The sequence below is a fragment of the Pezoporus flaviventris genome, unplaced genomic scaffold, assembly GCF_033815535.1.
Source record: "Pezoporus flaviventris isolate CSIRO_AGI_PZ_B2104156 unplaced genomic scaffold, CSIRO_AGI_Pfla_v1 ptg000037l, whole genome shotgun sequence".
In the NCBI taxonomy this organism is placed as follows: domain Eukaryota; kingdom Metazoa; phylum Chordata; class Aves; order Psittaciformes; family Psittacidae; genus Pezoporus; species Pezoporus flaviventris.
In genome coordinates this window covers 17,648,390-17,671,272 of record NW_026892585.1, presented here as the reverse complement: position 1 = coordinate 17,671,272, position 22,883 = coordinate 17,648,390, and the positions used below count along the sequence as shown (strand labels likewise).

Here is a 22,883-nt window from a genome sequence, read left to right as displayed (position 1 = left end):
CCACATGTGCTGCCTTTCAGGGTCCTCAACGTTTTCCAGTCTCACGTATGACAGCATGCCAGCTTTCTTTAAAATGCAGCATTTTAAAGTCATTTTTCTCCCTTATTAGGCTAATAACGTGCTCTACTACTCATAGTTTTACATTAGAGCTCTGAAAATTACATCAAAAAGACTTTTTCTTCCCTTCATCTGTTCTCGAGAGGTTGCAAGGGAAGTATAAGATGGTGTTTGGGTAGTCCAGTTAACTGAAAATTGTATGGCAAAAGTAGTCTGAACTTGCTGCAGCCTTTTCCCTCAGAGAAACATGTATGCACAGAGGGCCCTTCAACTTCTTAACTCCCTTGTATGCTTCTATATGTGCGGCTCTAATTCTTGGAGACCATCCAGTGACAGCTTGGAGCCATGCCTGTTGTGACTAGTGATCCCCCTATCTCCCTGAGGGAAGATACATGCTTGGGGCAGGGAAATATCTAGTAAGAAAATACACTTGTAGAAAAATTACTAAGTTGGCATAAGCTAAAATAGTAAGTAGTCACTTCTCTACAAACAATAATTAATGAAGCATGTCAGCCTAGGAATAAATTGAAGTCTTCTGTAATGGAAGAAAATATTTCATCTCTGCTCTCTGAGAAATTGAATTATAACCACTAGTTAAGCTTACTGGTTTATATTCCACATATCACCTAGTATGGTTGTATGGGATACCACAACATAAGCACATTGGCTGTGCAAATATTTTTATCAGCAGCTGGAAAAGATAGTGTTTCAAACTGCCATTAATGAAAACCTTATCAAAATGGACTTCCTCACTTCATTCTGCTTCCCAGTTTGATCCTGCTGCAGAGCTGTTCAAATCAGTGGGTTACGATTGAGGGCATTCATGCATTGGACTCTGGTTTAATTTTCTGGTATAAACAGTGATACAAAGCTTGAGTGTTTGGTGGTGGTTTGGGGTCTTTTTGTTGTTTGTTTTAAATATCTTGACTGTAAGATTGCACTGGGAATAATTATTTTGGAAAGTAAAGGTATAATGAAATCACACTTGTCAGTCTTCACCAAAGAGCTGTATACATACCACTTGTATGTTTCTTAGGAGGTGTTGTTGTTATAAGTAGTTTTAGTTAAAAAGTAAGGAATACAGAAGGGTTAACTTAGAGCCCTTGGCCTTCATAATTGTTTATTTAGAAGCTGGGAAGACTCAGTGAAGGTCAGGTTACAGCCTCTGCTTTATGCTTGTTCTTGAAACTGCTCTGCAACAACATTTTTGATTTTTATTTTTTATATATTTGCTTAAAAATCATAGTCCTCCAGGGGCTGCTCCATGAGCAGGTCATCTGTCTGCTGTAGGCTGTAGAGCAGGTGAGTGGAGGATATTAGTGTTAGTGCTGGTCCTGGTAGGTGTCAAAGCCCAAATAGGTGAAATAAAAGTGTAAACCACACAAATGGAACGCAGTGGTAGGGGAGGCACACAGGACACCAGGCTGACAAACATTCAGTAAAGAAGTATTTTGCAAAGTGTTAATTAAAAAAGTATTGTGATTTAAACCCAGCCAGACAGCTCATTCACTCACTCCCCGCCTTCTTTCCCTCCCCCTACTCCCAGAGGGACAGAGAGGAGAATCGAAAATAATGCAACTCCCACGGGCTGAGATAAGAACAGTTTAGTAACTAAGGTGTAACACAAATCACTACTGCTACCACCAATAATAACAATGATAAAGGAAATAACAAGGGAAGAGAATACAACACCTCACCACCAGCTGACTGGTAACTCGTCCCCCCAGCCCGACCAAGCACAAACCGATACCTCGTCCAACCCCGCAGTCCATTAGCCCTTCCAGGTAACTCTCACTTACATCCCGGGCATGACATGCTGTGGTATGGAATACCTCTTTGGTCAGTTTGGGTCAGGCGTCCTGTCTCTGCTTCCTCCCGGCTTCCCCTCCTCCCTGGCAGAGCATGAGCCTCACAAAGTCCTTGGCCAAACCAAAACATCATTGTTATCAGCTCTGTTCCAAGCCGAAAGTCAAAACACAGCACTGCACCAGCTACCAAGGAGGAGAAAAATGACTGCTACTGCTGAACCCAGGACAAAAAGTAATTTGATACGTAAGAAATCTTATGTAAGAATCCAGTTCTATCTTTTCTGTGTCAGAAGAAGGGAGTATGAGGTGATAGCAGAATCTTATTCAACTATGCTGATCTAAATGAAAGCTGTTAGAAGTATACAAAGTTCTGAGAACACCTGTGTCTATTAGTGTTTAAAAATCAGGTTCAATACTGTGAATTACATGGCATTTATGGTCATTTTCTTGCTCTTCTGTACTTAATGTTCTCTATATTACAAGAGGTACGCTGTACTTTCTGTTGTGCTTTTTGTATTATTTTGTACAAAGGTTCTTAGTGATAAGACTAGACAAAAGGTTAATCTATTTTCAGTGTGGTTTATTGGCGTGGATTGTGGGAACTTCGAGGGAGCGTTCAGCTCGAGGATGTAGCGAACAGGACAGGGAAATTTCTAATTTAAAAGTTACATTAGGGAAATACATGACTATAACTTGTTAAGATCTAAGTTTACCATCTGCTTGTATACAAAGAATTAAAAAAAAAGATGCTTAAATAGTGTATGTATATTTGTTGCCAAAGGATTAAATTTGAACAGTTTCATGGATGGAAGTCATGAGCTAAGCACTTGGAACGAGTTTGTGAAAGTTCACTGCTTGAAAGGGGTATTAGACAACAGTAGCCTCTTCTGGAACAAATGGTATTTTCTTTACAATTACTTCTCTTACTTGGCTTGTTCACTGTTGAAAACCAGAAGAAGCTGGGGAAAAGAAAAGCTGCTCTTACGAAGTTTGGCACAGTTGTACTTATACTGAAACTGACAGCTTTGTAACCAACCCCAAGTGATTGATTCAGCTCCCTAACTGTCCATAGTAGTTCCTTCATACGACGGCTTAATTCAAGACATTTTTAGAAGCTTTTTAATTAGTGGCACGTGTAGTCAAACCAGCTTGAAATATTTTTCATCGTTTTCTGGTTTTATCAAATGCCCTGATAAAATCATACTTTTAGGTACAGCAAATGTAATAAAAGTGAAGTAATTAATGCGTTGTAAAGATTATTGCATGCTATGTAAATGCATTCAGAGAGCAAAAATAGAAACCAGGGTAATTTACTTTGATTTGGCTGTGTCTGCCCTTCATCTAAATATAGGTAGAAATTAGCTTTTAAAGTGTTAGTAAAGCAGTCAGCTGTCTGTTCTGATGAGGGGTACACCTGGTAGGGAGGTGTATTCTTCCCAAGTATTTAGTGGTAGTTTGCTTGTTCTCCTCCCTATGTGGAGGGATTTAAAGAGTCTAGGACAGAGGGCAGAGAAATTGCTGCAGCACTGCTTCACTGCTGTGGAGAGATGTGGTATGCTTGCTGGAATATTATTTTATAGGGTGGTTCTTTTGTCCTGATTTTAGTTGTTTTGGATTGCGTCCCATTAAGTGCACATCACTCTTTGGTTCTGTGTTTGGAAGGTTGTCCTTTCCCAACCTTTTCCCATCTGACCCCTATCCTTGTCACCCCTGAAGAAGTAAAAAACATTACAGTTCCTCATGGCACCATTCTCCTTGGGTTCCTGTCTGTCAAGGAAAAATCTGACTTGTTTTATTTATTTTAAAGAGTGCTGCACCTCGAGGTAACCGTATGTAGTTTGGAAGTGAATTCTGTTTGGTCAGTGTAAGGCCACTTTAGCTATAAATGAGGAAGGTCTCTGTTTGGTTTAAGTGTTCAGCTTTAGGTTGGTGGCATTACTTGGGATTGATTTTCGTGGGAATGTCTGTGTCTACCGTGCAGGTGGGCTTATCTCTAGCAGTTAACCTGTCTTTTCACACCCCTTTCAGTATTCCATTGTCTGTGAAAATTTAATAGCATTTTTTAAAATGTTTTCTTTACTCCTTAATTTTTCCTGCAAACCCCACTTTTTCTTGTGTAGTGACCCGTCCTACTGAACTTAAAAGCTGTGCCCCTATGCACAGTAGTCTTCTGACCAGACAGAGAAGATGACCAGCTTCTGGTACCTGACTTTCTCCCCTTTGCAGGCTGTATTAATGCAGCCGAGTCAGCTATGCTGCTTCTGCATAGCAGGTAACAATGCTAACTTTGCTCTTGCATTCATGTGGAAGTGACTGAAGCTTTAAGCAATTGGCAGAGTGCAGATAAGAGATGTTTGGCTGCTGAGCTCTATATCCTATCCAAGCAACTGGGTTTGGAGCATGTGGAAGTGTCCTCTGCATTTCCCATGGAACCACACTGAGCCGTAAAACACAAATCATGCTTTTTGCTCAGATACCTGACCTGTCATTGACTGATCTGGACCGCTTGTAAGGTGAAGCGCTGCTGCATCCATATGCTGAAATTATGCCTCAAGTCTGCTGGCCAGTTCTCTTTTACAGCTTGCATTGAGCTGTGTGAAAAGCTTGACAGTTAACACCTCTGTTCTGAGAGAAATAGTTGATGTGTCCCACCTTAAAGCCATGTTTTTGTCCTGTAACAGTAGCCTGGAGGCTGGTACAACAACAAAACTCCATGTGCACCAGCAGTTCTGGAGATGTTTATATGAAATTGCATACTCATAAGTTTGTTCCAAAACCTGCTTATTCCATATATTTTGTTATGGTTTTCTGCCTCTTTTTTAAATGGCCTTTTGAAGACATAGTAGGATTAAGTTGACAGCTTGGGTTGGTGGCCAAATGACCACATGCACTGTTATTCTGTATGTGTTAGCAGCACTTTCTCATTAAAGATCCAGTGGGGCCATTTGGATGCACTTCTGTTTTTGCTTTCGAAAAATCACTCTAAAGATAGCCTTTTAAAATGTATTACTTTCCCACCCCCCCAAAGGAAAGTCCATGGAGGTTTTTATATATGCTGATTTGCTTGTGTTAATGTAGGAGCTGAATGTTTCCAGTAGACATTCTTTTTATGCCCATCACTTAATTTCATTTCCCAAGTGCGTATTTTTTGTTTGAAATAGAATGATAAAACAAATCCTTTCTGATGGGTGTGTAGGTTCACAGTATTTTCTGAAATGCTCCTAACCCTGTGTTTTTCCCACCCTCATATTAGGTTGACTGGAAATGTTAAAATTTAGATACATGGAAATAAAGTTGTGGTGGTTAAATCCCATTAATTAAATACAGAAGTTCTTAAAGGTGATACAACTGGTACAAGGTTCCCTCAGCAACTGCCACCCTGCTGTCCTAGAAATACTATTGATCAAGTCTGATCTTTGCTCCTTGGCAGATAGCTAAAGTATTTGATGCTTTCCTCCCTTTACCCAATGACCATTTTAACTGTTGTTTTCCAGTGGCTGTTCTAAAACATGTGACAGCTATGTACCAGAAAGGCAGTGTTCCATGGTAATAACCTGAGGGGTTTTAACTCTTCAGTTCTCTTGTGTTTCGAGCACTGAGGTTTCTGTGAAGCCAAACTGTGACCTTTGAGAAGTAACTCACTATGGGCAAATGTGTACTCAAATAGCTCTGAACCTGTGTTTTCTTCTTTGATTTTAACATGTATGAACATCAATTCGTGAATTCTAAACTCCTCTTTGAATGTGACAAGCCTGTTCAGGTTGGAAAGCATGACTGTTCTGGTCTTACTAAAGTACAGTGTGTTTGAAAAGTAGCTGTAGATTCTAAAAAAAATCCTGTCCTGGTTGTGAACTTTCTTGATGGATTGATTCACATCTGAACCGCTGTGACTCATGGCACGCTTCCTTATTTTTATCCAGATAATTACCTTGCTAAAAGATGTGTGAAACAGTATTTAAAGATTTGTTCCCTCAGCTTAAGAAGCAATGCTATTGTCTGCCTTTTTATCAGTCCTTTTAGTGTTATGTCAGATCAGAATCCATCTTCAACTTGCTTTCCTTCCCCATTTTTTTAACTGAAATTCTTTCTGAAGCACTTAAAAAGAGTAGTAAAAATGAAATTGAGGACTGTAAAACTGGTATCTCAGCTGTAGTAGGGTTGGTTTTGTTTGTGCTTTTTTTAAACTATCTCAATCCTAGGTATATAATAAGAAATTTTGAAGTTGATAATGACTTTTTGTGCATGCAGTTATTGTTTGAGGAGATCCATGTGCACACGCTGAAATAACGTGTAGGTAAAGGTCTCTGGAATCTCTGGAGGATCTTACTCTTCTGCCTTGGTCATTTTTGATTTTCAACAGTGTTGTGAACATGAGAGGATCAACACGTGTTTTCACTTAGGTCATTTGCAGTGCTTCATATATTCAAGATTCTCCAGGCTTGCAGATTCATTATTTCACCTCCTGTTTTGTGCTAGGGAACTGTTCTAGCTCAAAGCTTTTTTTCTGAATAGCAAATCATTAAGTAGGATCCAACAGCAGGAGTGCTCTTAAATCTATTTTTGAATCTACTTCCGTTTAAAAATGGCATCATACTTTTGCCATGATCTCTGACAGTTCTGCCAATTCATAGGGAAACAGCTTTGAGTTACTGCTTCATTTGCCTGTGAAGCGCCTCTGAGTGGCAGTCGTTGGTAAATAGGTAGTCACTGAGGAAGTGCTATGGTTATAACATCCTCCTACCCCCCCTCACATCCTCTCCTCCCCTCAAATCAACTCTGTTCACAGCTGGACATATATATTAATGATACTTGGTTTATGTTAATGTGCCTGCTTGTGAACTGTGATTACTGGGGGCAGACATCTTTGTGAATAGCTGCTGCTGCTAAACCTACTGGGAATTGTAAATGCTATTAATATAACCTGCAGAATGCACTGCAATAACATGCCTGATTTTACCAGCAAAAAAGTTAAAGTAAATAAACCAACATAAGTTGGTTTATTTCTTCTTTTCCAGATTTTTTTTTTTTTTTTTTTTTTTTTTTAGGATAGTGAACAATTTTCTCAAAGAACTGAAAGATGAAGGCAGGAGGAGAGAGTGAGATGCCATTTTAAATTAATTGTGCTTTTAATGCTCCTCGAAGCCTGGTATAAACAAATTATCACAAGGGTTTTGGAACAGTAGGCGGATGTCTGTTCTCATCCCTTCTAGCTTCTGAGATGTCAGGAATATCTTTGGGAGAATTTGTTGTCCTTCCTGTAACTATTCTACCTTAAAAGTAACCATCATAAATAAGCTACGTGTTTGTGCTATGTTGAAACAGTCTGTAGCATAATTTAGTACTACAGACTCTGAACTGATGTAAAAAATCATAGAATCGCAGAATGGTTTGGGTCATAAGGAACCTTAAAACTCATCTGTTTCTGAACCCCCTGCCACGGCCAGGGACACCTTCCACTAGACCAGGTTGCTCCAAGCCACATCCAGCCTGGCCTTGAACACTGCCAGGGCTGGGGCAGCCACAGCTTCTCTGGGCAACCTGTGCCAGTGCCTCACCACCTTCACAGGGAAGAGCTTCTTCCTAATGTCTCATTTAAATCTACCCTTTGTTAGTTTAAGTGTCAACTAAATCTAAGTCTAAATCTACCCTCTGTGAGTTTATATGTCAATTTACATATCCTGAGATTGAAAGTAAAGCTTGGGTTTGCATTTTAAAATGTATTGTTTTTATTACAATAAATAATGTTCAGCCTTCCATGTAGTTTAAGGACTTTTAAAAAGAAAAAAACAAACCCAAGCTTTGCACATTTTTCCAGTATTAATAATTTGTTTCATGATAAGACTTTACACCTTGGTTATGGTTTCCGTGAGTTCAGGTCCCTCACCCACACAGATCCATTCTGTTGGGATGAGACGTCTGAGGCATGCTGCTGCAGATGTTGGGACTGGCTTTGTCCACCTTCACTCAGATAGTGCCACAACACATCTGTCTGGATGAGACCTCTGCCCCCTTTGCTGGGGTCAGTCTCACACCGCATCTTTGCAAGGTCCCTTTTTTCTTCCAGTGTGGTTGTTGCTTTACTCTGATCAGCACAACTCTGTTCAGAAGGCTGCTTGCCAGCCTTGTTACTGTTGGATGCATTTTGTCTTGTCTTTGTAACAAATGGTTATCTTAAATAGCTTCTCTCTGAATTATTGATGTTCTGGAATGACTTCTTGCTACTATCTATTAGCTTTCTACTTTGATCGTCTCTTGCATTATTCTGTGGGATAAATATATTCATATGAAATACAACATTAATCAGCCTCTGCAGCGCCTTTATATGTCAGTCTATAGTATCTGTAGTACTATAGGTTACTGTGTAGAATTCTACCAATAATTCAGATTCTGAGAATAAGGTGCGCAATGTCTTTTTAATGTGGGTAGTTCCTATTTTAACTGGTAAGTCTTCCTCTATTCCCCAGTTTAAATGCTTCCATAGCATTAAGAGCAGAGCGTCATACTGCTTTGTGTTCTCCCTGCTATCTTGCCAGACTATCCTTTGAATGTGAGTACAGATGGTATGACTCATTTACACTTGTCCTAAGCAGGCGAGGTACTTAACACCAAGTATGTTCCTCCAGCTTTTGATTCCTGTGAAAAAGAGTGTTTCCCTCCCCCCTCCCCAAGTAGAATAATTTTGCTGTAAATCAGGTTTTGGTTCACCTTCCTTTCTCAATTGGGCTTGCAGGGATTTTGTTTGTTTGCATTTGGTTTTGATGGTTTGGTTTGGGTGTCCCGTCCCCGTCCCCCCCCGACTAAAATGCAGTTGATTTAATTTTAAAAAGCTAACTTACATTTTAAAAGGTGAATTCTGCTGATTTTGTGGAGGCCACTTTTAAATAGGAAAAATGTAGATTTCCTAAGAAAGTTGCTCCACCATTCGCATGTAGAAAATACCCTGAGGTACTGTAACCCTACTCTGCTACTTCTTCAGTACCTTTGAAATATAGGTAACTACTTACCTAGTGTTAGGAAGCTAATGTATTCTGCACCTTGGGCCATGAGTAAATTGGCAAACATTCTCCCTGCTCAACTAGGCTGAGTCTATTAGAGCTTCAGTGTTAACTAGACCTCATCCAGTAGGTCCTGAATGTGCTGAGAAAGGGGTTATGTCTTCCCTCTCTAGCAGCAGGAAAAGGAGACTTGGGAACTTGTGTGTTTGGTTTGGGGGAGGGTGGGTGTTACTTTCGGTTTTAGTAGGATCGTTCTCCCCTCTTTTATCCATGCCTCAGCTGAGGATCTACTTTTAACAGGTAGTGCAGAGGAGGGTACAGCCTGTTAAGTCACACTTGGCACTGAACAGCAGCAAGGGAGAAGTGAGAGCATGGGATAAAGCACAGGCTAATGTATAGATGAGCGCCTTGTTTGTTTTGCTTGTCCCTTTTCATTTCAGTCAGACCCAAAATCAAGCTCCATATGGCAATGCATGCAGTATCCTTTTGTACTTCTGAAGGCAGTAAGCTTACCGAGAAAGCCAACCAGGAGCACCTTTTTCCTAACTTTTATTTAGTATTACTAATTTAAATGGACAGATCTTGCAAGCTGTTGTTCAGTATCCCATAGCCGTGTCTGTCTTTGTATCAAAACTGTATAGTAGCTCTGTTTTACAGCTCTCTTTGTTTTCTTGCCGCTGTTTCCCATATATGCTGTTTATCAACAAAAAATGTGGAGGACCAGCCCTCCCTTAAACCTGTGTAGGTGTTCATAATCACCCGGGAGCTGCATGTCTGCTCTCCCCTGGAAGCTGAATGCCTTTGTTTAAGGCTTGTACTCCCTCTGATGGCAAACTGCCGTGCTAATCTTGCTTTCTGTTTGCTTTCATCTCTCGGTCTCCATTTTATCTTTTTGCTGTTATGATGGATTAGGCTGAGTTGTTTCATGTGTGTGTTTGTGTCCCCCGATGAAAGTGTAGTTTTAATAAAGCTGATCAAATTGAAGGGCCATACCAGACTGCAGATAACAATAAGCTATTTGGTCAGGTGTGAGGAAGGGAGGGAAAGCTTATCCCCTCTATTAGAATTTATTTTATATTTTTAAATATCACAGTTGCTTTTCTGTGCTTCATGTGGAGTGTATTTCCTTATGCTTAGCTTAATGTGATGACTCAGTCTCCCTAATGCTTGAATAATGATAGTTTGTTCTCTGAAATTCTTTGTTTCAGATGTCAAGTATTTGAATAATATCAGCTTATGCATAGTACAAAAAAAAATCATACTATAAGTACTTTATTGCTTTTGCATGGGATCATTATTAAATGTTTAAGATCTTGAAATTATGCTGATCGACATTTAATACATAGAAAATACATCTAAAAACTTCCATTTCAACTTGCATGATAATGATGTGATAGCATATGGTAGTATCTTATTAGCCATAGGTAAGTCTGGCATGTAGGGTACAAGTAGTGCAAAATAAAGCTGTTTATCATCTAGTTACAGAAATAAAACAACTATTTGTCTGGCTTTGTACATGTTGGTGTACAAGATCAGTTCGAGAGAAACTGTTTCTCATGTGGTAAATGAGCTGTTGCTGCATTAACAAGAGGACAAGGAACAGCAGATCATTGTGTTCTCATTACATCTTCCTGCTTCAGTAGCAGTAGTTTCAGACATTTCTTGGATGTTTATTAAATTATTTCATTATTATGACCTATTATTAATTTAATAAATCTGACCTTTGCTTAGCATAAATTATTTAAATGGGTAAAAGCTATCAGTTCTGGTTCATTGTCATGGTTCATAGTAGCACTGTCCGGTATTTACTGCATGTGGTGCTGCCTTTCGTATGTAATGCTTGCAGTGGTATCAGGTGGTCGAAGAGATGCTAGTAGGAGAAGTTTAGATCACTGTAGTGAGTTTTCTGTTCTGTTTGTAGGCGTTTTCTGGCAGCATGGGGAGAAATGGAATCCAAACTGATGGTGTGTCTCAATCAAAGTCCCCTCTTTAGTTCTGTTTGAATGAAGAGTTAGCACCAGCGGGATGTCACGCTTTCAAGTTTTGCTTCTGTTTGCTTGCCCATGCTTGCACCTGCTTGGGAATGTTATTTAGCATGCACTTGGGAATGCATGCCAATCTTGGTGGAGGCCGGTGAACCTGTAAACATTAGTCAGACTGAAGTAGGGCTCTTTTAATTTTGAGCCTTTAATGTCTTCTTGAATGTGAAGTCACTAGTCTTAAAAATTTAGGTGCCAATGTTAGATCTGTGAACCCCACTAGAGCCTTGCGGAGTTCTGGCGCTTGTATGGGAGACGTAAAGGAGCATGTGCTGACCGAGACGTTTTGCCGTCTTGCTCGAGTGTTTCGTTTTTCTTTGGTGTGCTGCCACCAAGTGACAAAACTTGACATTGCTGCGCTGTTTAAGAGTGATTTCCAGCGGTCGTGCTCTTCTTCTGTCTTTCAAACTGAAAAAGAGTATTACTTTGCACTTTTTGTACATTCCCATGCAGTTGTCCAAATTACTGTTTGGATTAACAGTTGGACTGCTTGGACAGCCTGAAATTTAAAGGAAAGAAAAATCATCAAAAGAAAGCTTTCGTGTTTCATCATTCTGCTGTTCAGCTTAGAGATTCTGGATTTCTCTCAACTGTGGGAAATAATCTACAGTTCAAAGCAGTGTAATGCAAGCACAAATCCAACCGCAAAGATCAAGTTAAAAAACGCAGAGTTCAGAAAGCAGTAATTGTGAGATCGGAAAACGTGCGATGTATTACTGAAACAAAGTTTGAATCCTGTTAAGACATTTCTTTTCAGGGTATCTTTTGATGAAAAATCTTATAAAAATATGAAGTATATTGAACTAATACTCTGACCAGTACTCAGAGTGCTCAAAATACTTCATTGTGCTTATCTAAACAAAAACTGCTTGCCAAGTATGTGGGTAAGGGGAGAGTGTTGCAGGTGGAGTGAGGGTGGTCGTGCGAATCTGAGGGTGACTTGCTGTCTGTGCAGCTCACGCATCTGATGTATGCTGTCTACTTTACCTGCTGCTGAGCACTGTGTGTGGACCGGAATGATGGGGGCTGTGTGTGCAGAAAATACAGAAAAGGTGATGCATTGTCCCTGGTTAAGTACCATTGATTATGTTGCACTATTTATTGTCTGGTCTTTATAGACTTTTGCTCTGTAATTTCACTGCTCAGAAATTTTTGTACATTCTTTCTAAGAACATAAAGAAAGTAAGACTTTATTTACAGCATAATTTGGGAATATGACTAAAAGCCTGTATTACAGATGAGACCAGACGCCAAGATGCATCTGCACAGATGAGCAAAGTTACTTTAAGTGCTGTTTGAAAAGACAGTAAATTCAAGCCCGTGTTACAAAAGTAGTCTCCCTTAATATCCCTCCCTGGTGAGTTTCCTCGCCCTCCTCTTGCACTGGTGTTCAGCTGATCTTACAGTAGGTCACTTTGGGGGATGAATTGGCCAAAGTATTCTAGCTTTCTGCCAGTTGGGCTTTAATAGATCAGCTTACGGGCTAGGAAGGTAACTGTGGTGGCAGCACAAGGAAAACACTGGGAACAGGTAAATACAGCAGTAGTCCCTTTTTCTCCTTGCCTATATTGGGGCAATCAGTCCATCACCTGCTGCTCTGCCCAGTTTGGAAAGGTGACTGAGGATTCTTTTTTGACCCGAGTAATTAGTTTATCATTAAGACTTCTCTAAAGATTGCTGTAATTATACAGTTATTTTGGAAGATTCCATACCTGCTTACCACAGCTTTTAACCTCTCCATTTGCCCTAATTCGACAAGCCCTCTTAACTATGGAAGCTGAATGTTGAGGTTTACTTCCCCCCTGTCACACACATTACACTCACCAGGTATAAATGAGGCTTCCACAGAGGCTAGGATTCCTTTGTAAACATTCCAGACAAGAGGAGGAGGGAAAAGCAGAGATTCCTTCTTTTTGTCCACCAAAAAGATGCATCAGCAAAAAGTACACTGGCAGTAAGGGCCACAGCTGAGTAAGTACCCTGAAACTTCCAGTGGTCTCCTCTCTGGCTTGGGAAATCTCACGTGTTGCTGACTACACTGCCAGTTCTGTCCCAAGAACTGCTGGCGTATCAATGTGCCACTTGTGCTTCTTATTCTGCAAGCAGAAAACAGAATAGCAACCCAAGATACGGGTTTGTTTGCCTCAGTAAACAATAGCAACAGTTTTAACATACTTTAAAGCTTTAGTTCTGAGGTGACAGTAGTAGTTTCTGTAAAATATATCCAGCTTGTGATCTGCTGGGTTATATTTAATTGTAGTGAAAGACTATTTAACTTCTGATGTTTTTTTCATGTAAACTAGGAAATGATTTTGCCTTCTGGCCATTTCTACTCCATTGTTAATCTTTCTTTGTTATGTTGTGTAAACATTACTGCACCTAGTCATATGTCACTTTTCATTGTAAGGAATTTCTGTATTCATTTAAAGCTGTCTGGCATTTCTGTTTTGTATTTTCTTGTTCTCCTGATGTTCTTCAAATGCTCAGGTTATTTATTGAAATAACATAATAGGAAATTTAAGGAAATCCAGTGTTGGTCGTATGATGTAAGTTTTATTGGTCTCCCTCACAGAGCTGATCTATACAGGAAATCTCTGAACTATTTAGAGATCTTGGAAAACTGGAATCATGGATATTCTTCTTAATTGAAAAATATCTACTTCCCTAACTCACCAAGCAGTAAGGACATGTAATTAAACAGTATCTTTATTCCGCTTAAGGTAAGTGTGGCAAGGTTGCATGTTACTGTAATTCTGCTGTTTTCTGGCTTGGTTTAACTGGTGAGCAAGCTCAGCCTCACACAGCGGTTGCGTGCTTCCCCTGGCTGGATGGGAGAGAGAACTGGAAAGGTAAAAACGAGAGAACATGTGGGTTGAGATGAAGACAGATTAACAGCTAAAGTGAAAGCCGCACATAAGCAAAGCAAAACAAGGAATTCATTCACCATTTCCCATGGGCAGGCAGGTGTTCAGCCATCTCCAGGAGAGCAGGGGTCCATCATGTGTAACAGTTACTTAATAAGACAAATGCCATCACTCAGAACATCCCCTGCCTTTCTTCTCCCCCCCAGCTTTTAGTGCTGTGCATGGTGTCATTTGGTCTAGGATATCCCTTTGGTCAGTGAGCCAGCTGTCCCAGCTCTGTTCCTTCCAACTTCTTCCACATCACCAGACTTCTTGCTTGGTGGTGCAGTGTGAGAAGCAGAAAATGCCTTAGTGCTGTGCAAGCACTATTCAGTAGTAACTAAAACATCCCTGTGTTACCAACACTGTTTTCAGCACAAATCCAAAACATAGCCTCATACAATCTACTGTGGAGAAAATTAAACTGTATCCCAGCCTATACCAGTATGCCCAGTAACCTGAGCTAGTGTTCCGTGTGCAGTGTTTCTGTCCTTTGCATGTTTGGAGAAAGGTAACTATAGCTAGCTAAATATAGCTATATAAGTATAGCTAAATATAGCTAGCTATACTTATAAATAAATACAAATAGCTAGGTATGTGTAGATAAAATGGGTAAGCAAAATAAAGGTAAAACTTGTCAGGAAGTGATGCCTCTAATTTAACTTTTATAGCCTGAAAACAAGCGAACTGTGTTTGTGGTGGTACTCTTTTGTTGCCTATGTTTATTTTGATAGTTTCGGGGTTGTGTAAGGCCACGATAAAAATTTTTTTAGACCTTGTATTGATATAGCAGGTGGTAGAAGTCTTCAAGAGAACACAAGTAGACTTACGTTGCTGCTGTAGTACTTTTGATGTGTTTCAGCTTTATACCTGAAGTTGCACTCAGTGTGATTTCTTGTGAGATTTTTCTTTTCTTTGCTTCAGTTTCGTAACTGTTTTATGTGTCTTCTTTTCAAGACTGAGCATCACTGTTCCATTTGAAATGTCAGGTTATTCTTTTTTCACTTGGGTCTCTTCTGTTCATTCATGACAGTGACTCCTGAGTAAGACTGTTGCCTTTCTGTTTAGGCTCTAGCTCATCTACTTCTGTGCCTGGCAAAATCTTGGAGCAGGTTCTCCTGGAAGGCATGCTAAGGCACATGAAAACCAACAAGGTGCTTGGTGACAGCCAGCATGGCTTCACTAAGGGGGAATCCTGCCTGACCAATTTGGTGGCCTTCTATGATGGGGCTACAGAACTGATGGACAGGGGTAGAGCAGTTGATGTCATCTACCTGGACTTCTGTAAAGCGTTCGACACTGTCCCACACGACATCCTTGTCTCTAAATTGGAGAGACATCAATTTGATGGATGGACCACTCTGTGGATAAAGAACTGGCTGGATGGCTGCACACAAAGAGTCGTCATCAATGGCTCAATGTCCAGCTGGAGACCAGTAATAACTGGTGTCCCTCAGGGATCGGTGTTGGGACCGGTCTTGTTCAACATCTTTGTTACTGACATGGACAGTGGGATTGAGTGCGCCCTCAGCAAGTTTGCCGATGACACCAAGCTGTGTGGTTCGGTTGATAGGCTGGAGGGAAGGAATGCCATCCAGAGGGACCTTGACATGCTTGTGAGGTGGGCTGATGCCAAGCTTATGAAGTTTAACCATGCCAAGTGCAAGGTCCTACACCTGGGTCGGAGCAATCCCAGGCACAGCTACTGGTTGGGCAGAGAAGAGATTCAGAGCAGCCCTGCAGAGAAGGACTTGGGGGTGTTGGGTGATGAGAAAATGAACATGAGCCGGCTTCAGTGTGTGCTCGCATCCCAGAAAGCCAACCGTATCCTGGGCTGCATCAAAAGGAGAGTGACCAGCAGGTCGAAGGAGGTGATCCTGCCCCTCTACTCTGCTCTCGTGAGACCTCACCTGGAGTATTGTGTGCAGTTCTGGTGTCCTCAACATAAAAAGGACATGGAACTGTTAGAACAAGTCCAGAGGAGGGCCACAAGGATGATCAGGGGACTGGAGCACCTCCCGTATGAAGACAGGCTGAGGAAGTTGGGGCTGTTCAGGCTGGAGAAGAGAAGGCTGCGTGGAGACCTCATAGCAGCCTTCCAGTATCTGAATGGGGCCTACAAGGATGCTGGGGAGGGACTCTTCATTAGGGACTGTAGTGATAGGACAAGGGCTGACAGGTTAAAACTTGAACAGGAGTAGTTTAGATTGGATATACTAACCGGAAATTCTTTCCTGTTAGGGTGGTGAGGCACTGGAATAGGTTGCCAAGGGTGGTTTTGAATGCTCCATCCCTGGCAGATGTTCAAGGGCAGGTTGGACGAAGCCTTGGGTGAGATGGTTTAGTGTGAGGTGTCCCTGCCCACAGCAGGGGGGGGGGGGTGTGAAACTAGACGATCTTAAGATCCTTTCCAAGCCTAACTATTCTATAATTCCTTTTTTCTTCCTAGCATGGGAAAATAGGTTGAGACTGTTTGCACTTAAAAGTAGTTCTGAAATTACAGAAAGAGCATTTGTGTCAAGTCCTTCCCAATGGGAGATTATCCCATGCTGGAATTGCTAGAGTATCGTCTATGGATTCTCTGAACAAAGTAGTCCATGTTGGCAAGAGTTGACATTAGAGTTTGCTTACATAACTGCTCCAGTGGTATAAAGCCAGTGTCCTTCCCAACTTCCACAGTTTTACTGGGAAATTTCTTGCCATAGGTCTGAGCTGAAAAGCCAGCTGTTTGCTGTTGAGTTTTTATGCTACTTTTTGTTGATTCCTCTTGGAAAATTGAAGCCCTTATGGAGGGAAGGATATGTACAACTGGCATGGTCAAAAAAATCATAGGAACTTAGTGAGATGTGAATGTCATCTTTTTCGTGACAATTTTGGAAGAACTGTGTATACATAGATTGTTTTGATTTTGGGAAAGTGTTGAAGTTTGTGTTGCTTGACTTCAGAAGTGGATTTACCTGAGAAGCTAGTGTACGTCACTTCAGACTCTACTGCTGAGTAAAAGCTGAATAAGGCCATTTTAATCAGCAGGCTGCATGTTCATCAGTTCTGATTTGTTTCTTGGTTTGGTTTTTATTCCTAGCTGTACTGTTTTGATACTGAAGGAGATCCCTACCCTGAAAGAAGCAGCACTTACGCGTTTTTTTCAGTCTTGCTACCACCAGGTTAGAAAATAGGAGGCCATTTACCTTCAGCCTCATCTCACCCTGTTCCTCATACCTTTTATTTGAGATTAGATTAAAAACAGGCATATGTTGAGACATATATATGACATATACATGAGACGTTTCTGTTAGTTCCTTAATCTGGAGGCCAGGCTGCTTTGTGGTGTAGATGTGTGAAGCTTCAGGTTGCAGACCTGTCCTCTCATCTGATCTTTACCACTTTCATATGTTTGGGGTTTTTTTTTCCTCCCCTGACCTGTCCTGAACAGGAATCAAACCAGCACAATTTAAAAGCAAATCAATCTGTTAAGGCAAAATGTCTTGGCTTCCAGATGGTGGAAAGAAGTGTTGGTTTCCCCCTTTCCTCTGTGTCTTTCTTGGGGATGAAGTGCCTGTAAAGGTAACAGTTAATAGGGTTTAGTTAGAAAACTGAAAGGCATGGTTGTTGATACACCTTATCTTGCTCTTGTACAAATACAAAAGCAGTGGACATCCTTGTTCAGAAATACAGTGCTAGCTAAAATAGTACCAAAAAGTGCACTTGATGAAGGATGCATAGTCTTTGGACAGAGCTTACTAGTCCACTTTTAACAGGTTATGGCTGAAAATTATTCTCTGGGATAAGCAATTCAGAAAACTGGGTTGCCAGACAGCTACAAGTTATCTGAAAACGTGTAGTATGTAGATAAGAGACTTCAACTCAAGGACATTTGGGCTGATTTTTGTCAGTCCAATAATAATAAACCCGCAAAATGTAAATCCATTATTTGTGTGTAATGGGTACCAGAATAGTGCATGTTTGTTTGATCTTTCAAAATTTCATGTAGCAGCTACTAAATAGTGTGGTGCTGTAACTTGAATTGCTATCAGCAATGCTATTGATGAATATAAAATTAATTTTTCTCCTAATCTTAGTAATAGCTGATTTAGTTTTTATTTTATTGTTTGCCCTGCCCTGTGGTCTTTAACTGATTCTGGCACCTGATGCAGAAAGCCTGCATCTGAAGTTTGTCCGAGTTGCAAAGCTGAATATGGTAGTTAGTATCATCTTATCAAAGCTTATAGTAGTTAGTATCATCTACCATTTCTGCACATGTTGCTAACGCTCTTTCATATATATGAGTGGAGCAAAATAAGCTTTAGTTTTAACTGCGTTACACTGGAATTTTTTTCTCAAGTGTGTGCTTCAAGATGACCTGATTTTAATCTTTTATAAATGAGAATAGATGCGATATTTCCCTTGTTGTTGACCAGATGGTGATAGTATTGACTGAAAAGTATATGCTGTTTCACAATGAATGGAATCTACCAGCTGCTGCTTTTTGGCTGGGGTGAAATGGAATGTGTTGGGAAAATATGCTGACTGGCAGTTTGGTTGTTCCATCTCTGCTAAAAGCCAGGAGCCATGTGGGACAAGGAATTAATGGGATGTTTTTTCTCTGGGATGCAAAGTGAATCTTTCTGCCCTTTTTGGTTTGGTTTTAATGCTACACAAGGTCCACTTGAGAAGAAACGTAAAACAAAGTTTGTATTAAGAGTAGATACTTGAGAATCATTTCCTCTTCCCTTAGGCATGGAAAAGAGATGAGGTAAAGGATTTTATTACATTTGGGTTTTATAGTTTTATTTATAAAAACTGTCAAGCCTCACAGATTTTGTCAAAATATTTGAATATTGTGTTTTGGAATGCCAGAAACACTTCAGAAAACAAAATTCAAGTGTTCTGTACGCCATCAATAAATTTGCAGTAGCACCTCTAAAGAAAAGACATGATGGAGCTTCTTTTAATTTTTAAGAACTAACAATATCCTTTGAAGTAGTTTTGTCTTGCAGATTTAGGTAAAGATAAGTATTTCAAAAGAATTGGTTGGTTGTGTTTTTTTTTTTTCCCTGTGTATTAATACTGCATGAATGTCGTTAATTAAATTAGCTTTGCAGTATTTTGGAAGAGAGGTAATACCCCTAACAAATAAGTGTTATCAGCCTATTGCATTTGTATTACTCTCATACTTTTCAGTGTTGAAGACTTCATCATTTTATTCAGCAAGGAGTAGTTTGTTGGTGTATCAGACTTGAGATGTACGATGTGTGACTTGACTATTTACATAGATTGCTACGGACTTTTTCCTTGTCACATGGGATTTGGGTGGGGTTTTTTTGGTGGTGGAGGGGCTGTTTTTTCTGTCTCAAACAAGAAGGAAGAAATAGCAGAGGGTTGTTTTGTTCTCTTCATACATGTTAGCCTCTTGGGAAAAGTGAAGGATAACACGCTCCTACTGCAGAATGCAAATCTGTAAGGAGCCTTGCCTTTTACATTTCTTTCTATGGTACAACAGTGCGAAATAAAGCTCCTTGCTACTTCGACATAAATTAAACTGGAAATGGTGAATTTTGTTGACATTCTTAGGTAATCATACAATAACAGAATGGCTTTGGGTTGGAAAGGTCCCTGGTTCCAGCTGGAGAGAGATACCTTGTCTTTCTGCGTTCCGTGGTTCAGTGTTTGGGGACGCAGTCCCCCTGCTCATCACAAACAAATGCTAAGTATTTTATTAAGAGAAGATCAGCAATAGACCAAATGATGCCGGGGACGTTTCTAAAAGAGGACAATGAGACGTAAAAGAAAAGTTACTGTGTTTCTAAAACCAGAGAAAGACAGAACTAAGAGAGTAGGCGCTAAAAGTTTTTTAAATGTCCATGAGGTGTCAGTGTACATCAAGAACAAACCTGAGAGATCAACATGTCCTTCTGAAGAAATGGTTGGTTGCCTGTGGATTTTTTGGAGTCAAGGGTACACAAAAGTTTATCCTCGTGTTTTAAATAAGTAATGTACTGTTCGCATACGTTACGTATTCTGTTTTGATACCATCTTTCTGATTCTACAGTATAAATACTCCTTTATAAAGCGTTTTGTTGGCTTCTAGGAGTGCCAGAACTTTGCAAGTTCTCCTTTAGGTGTCATCTTAATTAAATAAATCACTGATTGAAGCCAGTGTTAGGAAGATTTTGGAAGAAATGAACCCCAAAAGATCCTGTTTGGAAAACAAACGAACAAAACCCAACAACAAAAACCTAACATCAAGTTTAGTTTTTAAGTCATTTAGGGATAACTGTGTAAGGCTGTAACTGCGTTGCTGTGCTTGTATGGTGATACATAACTTGTTCGTGTGTTAAATTGTTTCTATGTGCATTTTTTTAAACTGGGCCCTAAAATTCTCTATCCTGTTCCTATTGTCATGTGCTTTAGAAGTGCTGTTAGTGCTGTAGGGCCAGTTCAGTAACATAATCTGTGACATTCCTACCTGACAAAATGCTGTGCTCTTTTAAAAAGAAACTTACCAGGAGTGATTTGTAAATCATGGGAGAAAAACTTGAGTTCGTGTCGTGAGTTTTTGTGTAATTGGAATGGATTTTGTGAGAGATGCACTTGATTGCAATAGTGTACACGTCTGGAGAAGTTCAGGTGTCAAGAAGGCTGTTTTGAGATATTTAAAGGAAAATGGAATGAAGTAGTTCTGACACATTGCTGATGAAGGGAGCTCAGCTCATGGGTGTGGTTTTGCATAGCAATTGCATCGCTTTCTGTCACTGTGAGCAGTTTGAATGCTCCCACTGCTCTGTGTCAGCTGTCAGCCTGTGATGGGCTGGCTCGAATAATTCACCAGCAAAAGAACCCAAAAGTTTGGAGCACTTGAATCACAGAGGGGCCTGTGCTGGCTGAGGAAAGGGATATGAATGTGCATGGTTCATGTGGGGAAGGGAGGAGTGCAGAGTCTCTCTGGGGGACAGCAGTTAAAATCAGACTCATCCACTTCCTCTGATGGCACTAAAAAACCCAAACCTAACACCCAAACCCCAAACATAAAATAAATGGATTCCTGGGCTGATAAAGCTTTAATTAGTGTTCTAAATTAATACTTTGTATAATTTTTGAAATTTAATTCAGTAATGAACTGCTCAGCTTTTTAAGGAGAGTGCCTTTAATCTTCTAAATAACAGAAAAACTGATAGCAAAAGTAACTTACGAGAATAAATGTTGCTTACACGCTCTTATCCTGAAGGGGCGTGTAAGAGCCCTCCTGGGAGCTGCCTCCCTGCTGGGCATTGAGGGGAGGACTCTTTGCAAGGTTTAAAGCAAGTGAGTGAGACTCTTGGCTGTTCCTGTATTTCTCCTTGCTCAGTTTTGGGAGCAGCCATCCATTTTGGCAGCTGCAGAAGGTTCAGATGAGCTCTCTCATCCCGTAGTAGTGTGCGTGCGTGTATCTGTGTGAATGTGTGGATTTTATCCAGCTGTGTTTTCCAGAGTGTTTCCAGTTGCTCTCTTTCTTGGACATGAGGGAGGTGAAAGGGGATCCTAATAATTTCTAGGAAATTTAGCTTGCAGCTATTGGCCTACACTACTTTAAAGAGAACCAGAACAATCTGTATACAGTGTTGGTGAGTGTTTACACACTGAAGAGAGATAAAATGCATAAATGTGGTATCATAGCAACTAGAAATCATTTTGTTTACTTGCATATAGTATTTTGAGTCCCTGGTATGTATGGAAACAAAATCCCACATGTGAGCAATCCAGCTGAACTGTGGCTTCTGTGGCCACAGTCTATTCATATCTGTCCAGAACTGTATTACAAGTATTGGCACTGGTAGGAATGGGATATGCAGTTTTAGTATTGTACCAATCAAAATTATCATCGTCTTTCCACTCTTATAACCGTTGTGCAAGAGAGAATCCGATTTAAAACATCTTTAACAGAAAACTTTCACATCTTTTAAAGAAAATTAGTCAGTGTATTCAGGATGCTCCCCTCCCAAACCCATCCTGGAAAAAAACCCTCACCACCAGGCTCCCCCCCAGCACAGCCCTTGGCACAGCACTCTTCCCTGGGTGGAACAGGGAGGGGGAGCCTGGGCTGTAGGCAGATTGTGCCATCACATGACTGATGAGTAGGAAAATCTGAACAGAAGCTTCTAAAGGCAACAATTTTTCTTGGTTTTTTTTTCTAAAGTTTGGGAATTTTGGAGCTGTGTTGTATTTCAGCCTCTTCCTCCCCCCACTGTTACTGACTTTCAAAACTTTCTGCTAGGAGAGTCTCAGTAGTGACAAAAATGGAGAATAGTCTTTTTTTTAGGGAGTATATTCTGTTGTGCTTTTCTTGCTGACAAGATCTGAGCTGTATTCTGAATAGTGTAAGTTGTGTAGTCTTCTGAGGAAATATCTGCTGCTCTTGCTCTGTCATTCTAAATACAGTGTTTCCTGTTGATAATAGTGCTTTTATTTATCAGAATGTTATGCGCATGAATGAATAGCAGACAGATACTCAAAGCTAATTTAACTTTCCTAAGATGGCCAGACTAGGGAAGTGATAGACAGGAATTGCTTCCATTCAAAAGTCTTCTTTCCCATACCCTTCTGGTAGGGAAAAAAGCAGTCTATATTATATTATTGCACCAACTTAGGGTTGTTTTCCTTCCTCAGTCCAACACTTCTTATTTCCCCTTATGGTCATTTAATCACAGGAGGCCAATGAGTGCTGTGTAATACTTCTTTGGATATACTGCTGTGCTCTGTTCTTAGCTTTTCCACACATTGTTTGTTATTCCTTGCTTTTAATTGTTTATATCTTGTTGCCTCTGTGTCTGGATTAACGTTTTGTTAGTACTGGCTGCTGCAATCACATAACATTGTGAGCCCAAGCCAAACATGGACCATGATGAATCCCCACGAATGTGGCTGAAACACAACAGGTAGTGGGCTTGCTGAAGGAAAAATTCCAAGCTCATTTTTGCAAATACAGCTAAAATCAAACTTAAATGGGTGCAGTTATCAGCTGGTGCGCTTTCAACTTTGACCTACAGAGATATGACCCACTGAGCTTCTTGGGGTTTGTGTTATCTTTTGGGGAGGCAAAAAAAA

General features: G+C 40.3%; 2 protein-coding genes across 4 annotated transcripts in view; one reads left to right on the top strand and one right to left on the bottom strand.

The window, feature by feature from the left end:
• Positions 1 to 22,883, top strand: part of ANKRD28 (ankyrin repeat domain 28) — a 117,706-nt gene that overhangs the window by 10,519 nt on the left and 84,304 nt on the right. The window lies entirely within an intron of this gene.
• WIPF3 (WAS/WASL interacting protein family member 3) overlaps positions 21,839 to 22,883 on the bottom strand; it is a 303,238-nt gene continuing 302,193 nt past the window's right edge. For all 3 annotated transcript variants that reach the window (XM_061464885.1, XM_061464884.1, XM_061464886.1), the window contains one exon: positions 21,839 to 21,850. The gene's annotated coding sequence lies outside the window, so the exon portion shown is untranslated. The remainder of the gene's footprint in view (positions 21,851 to 22,883) is intronic.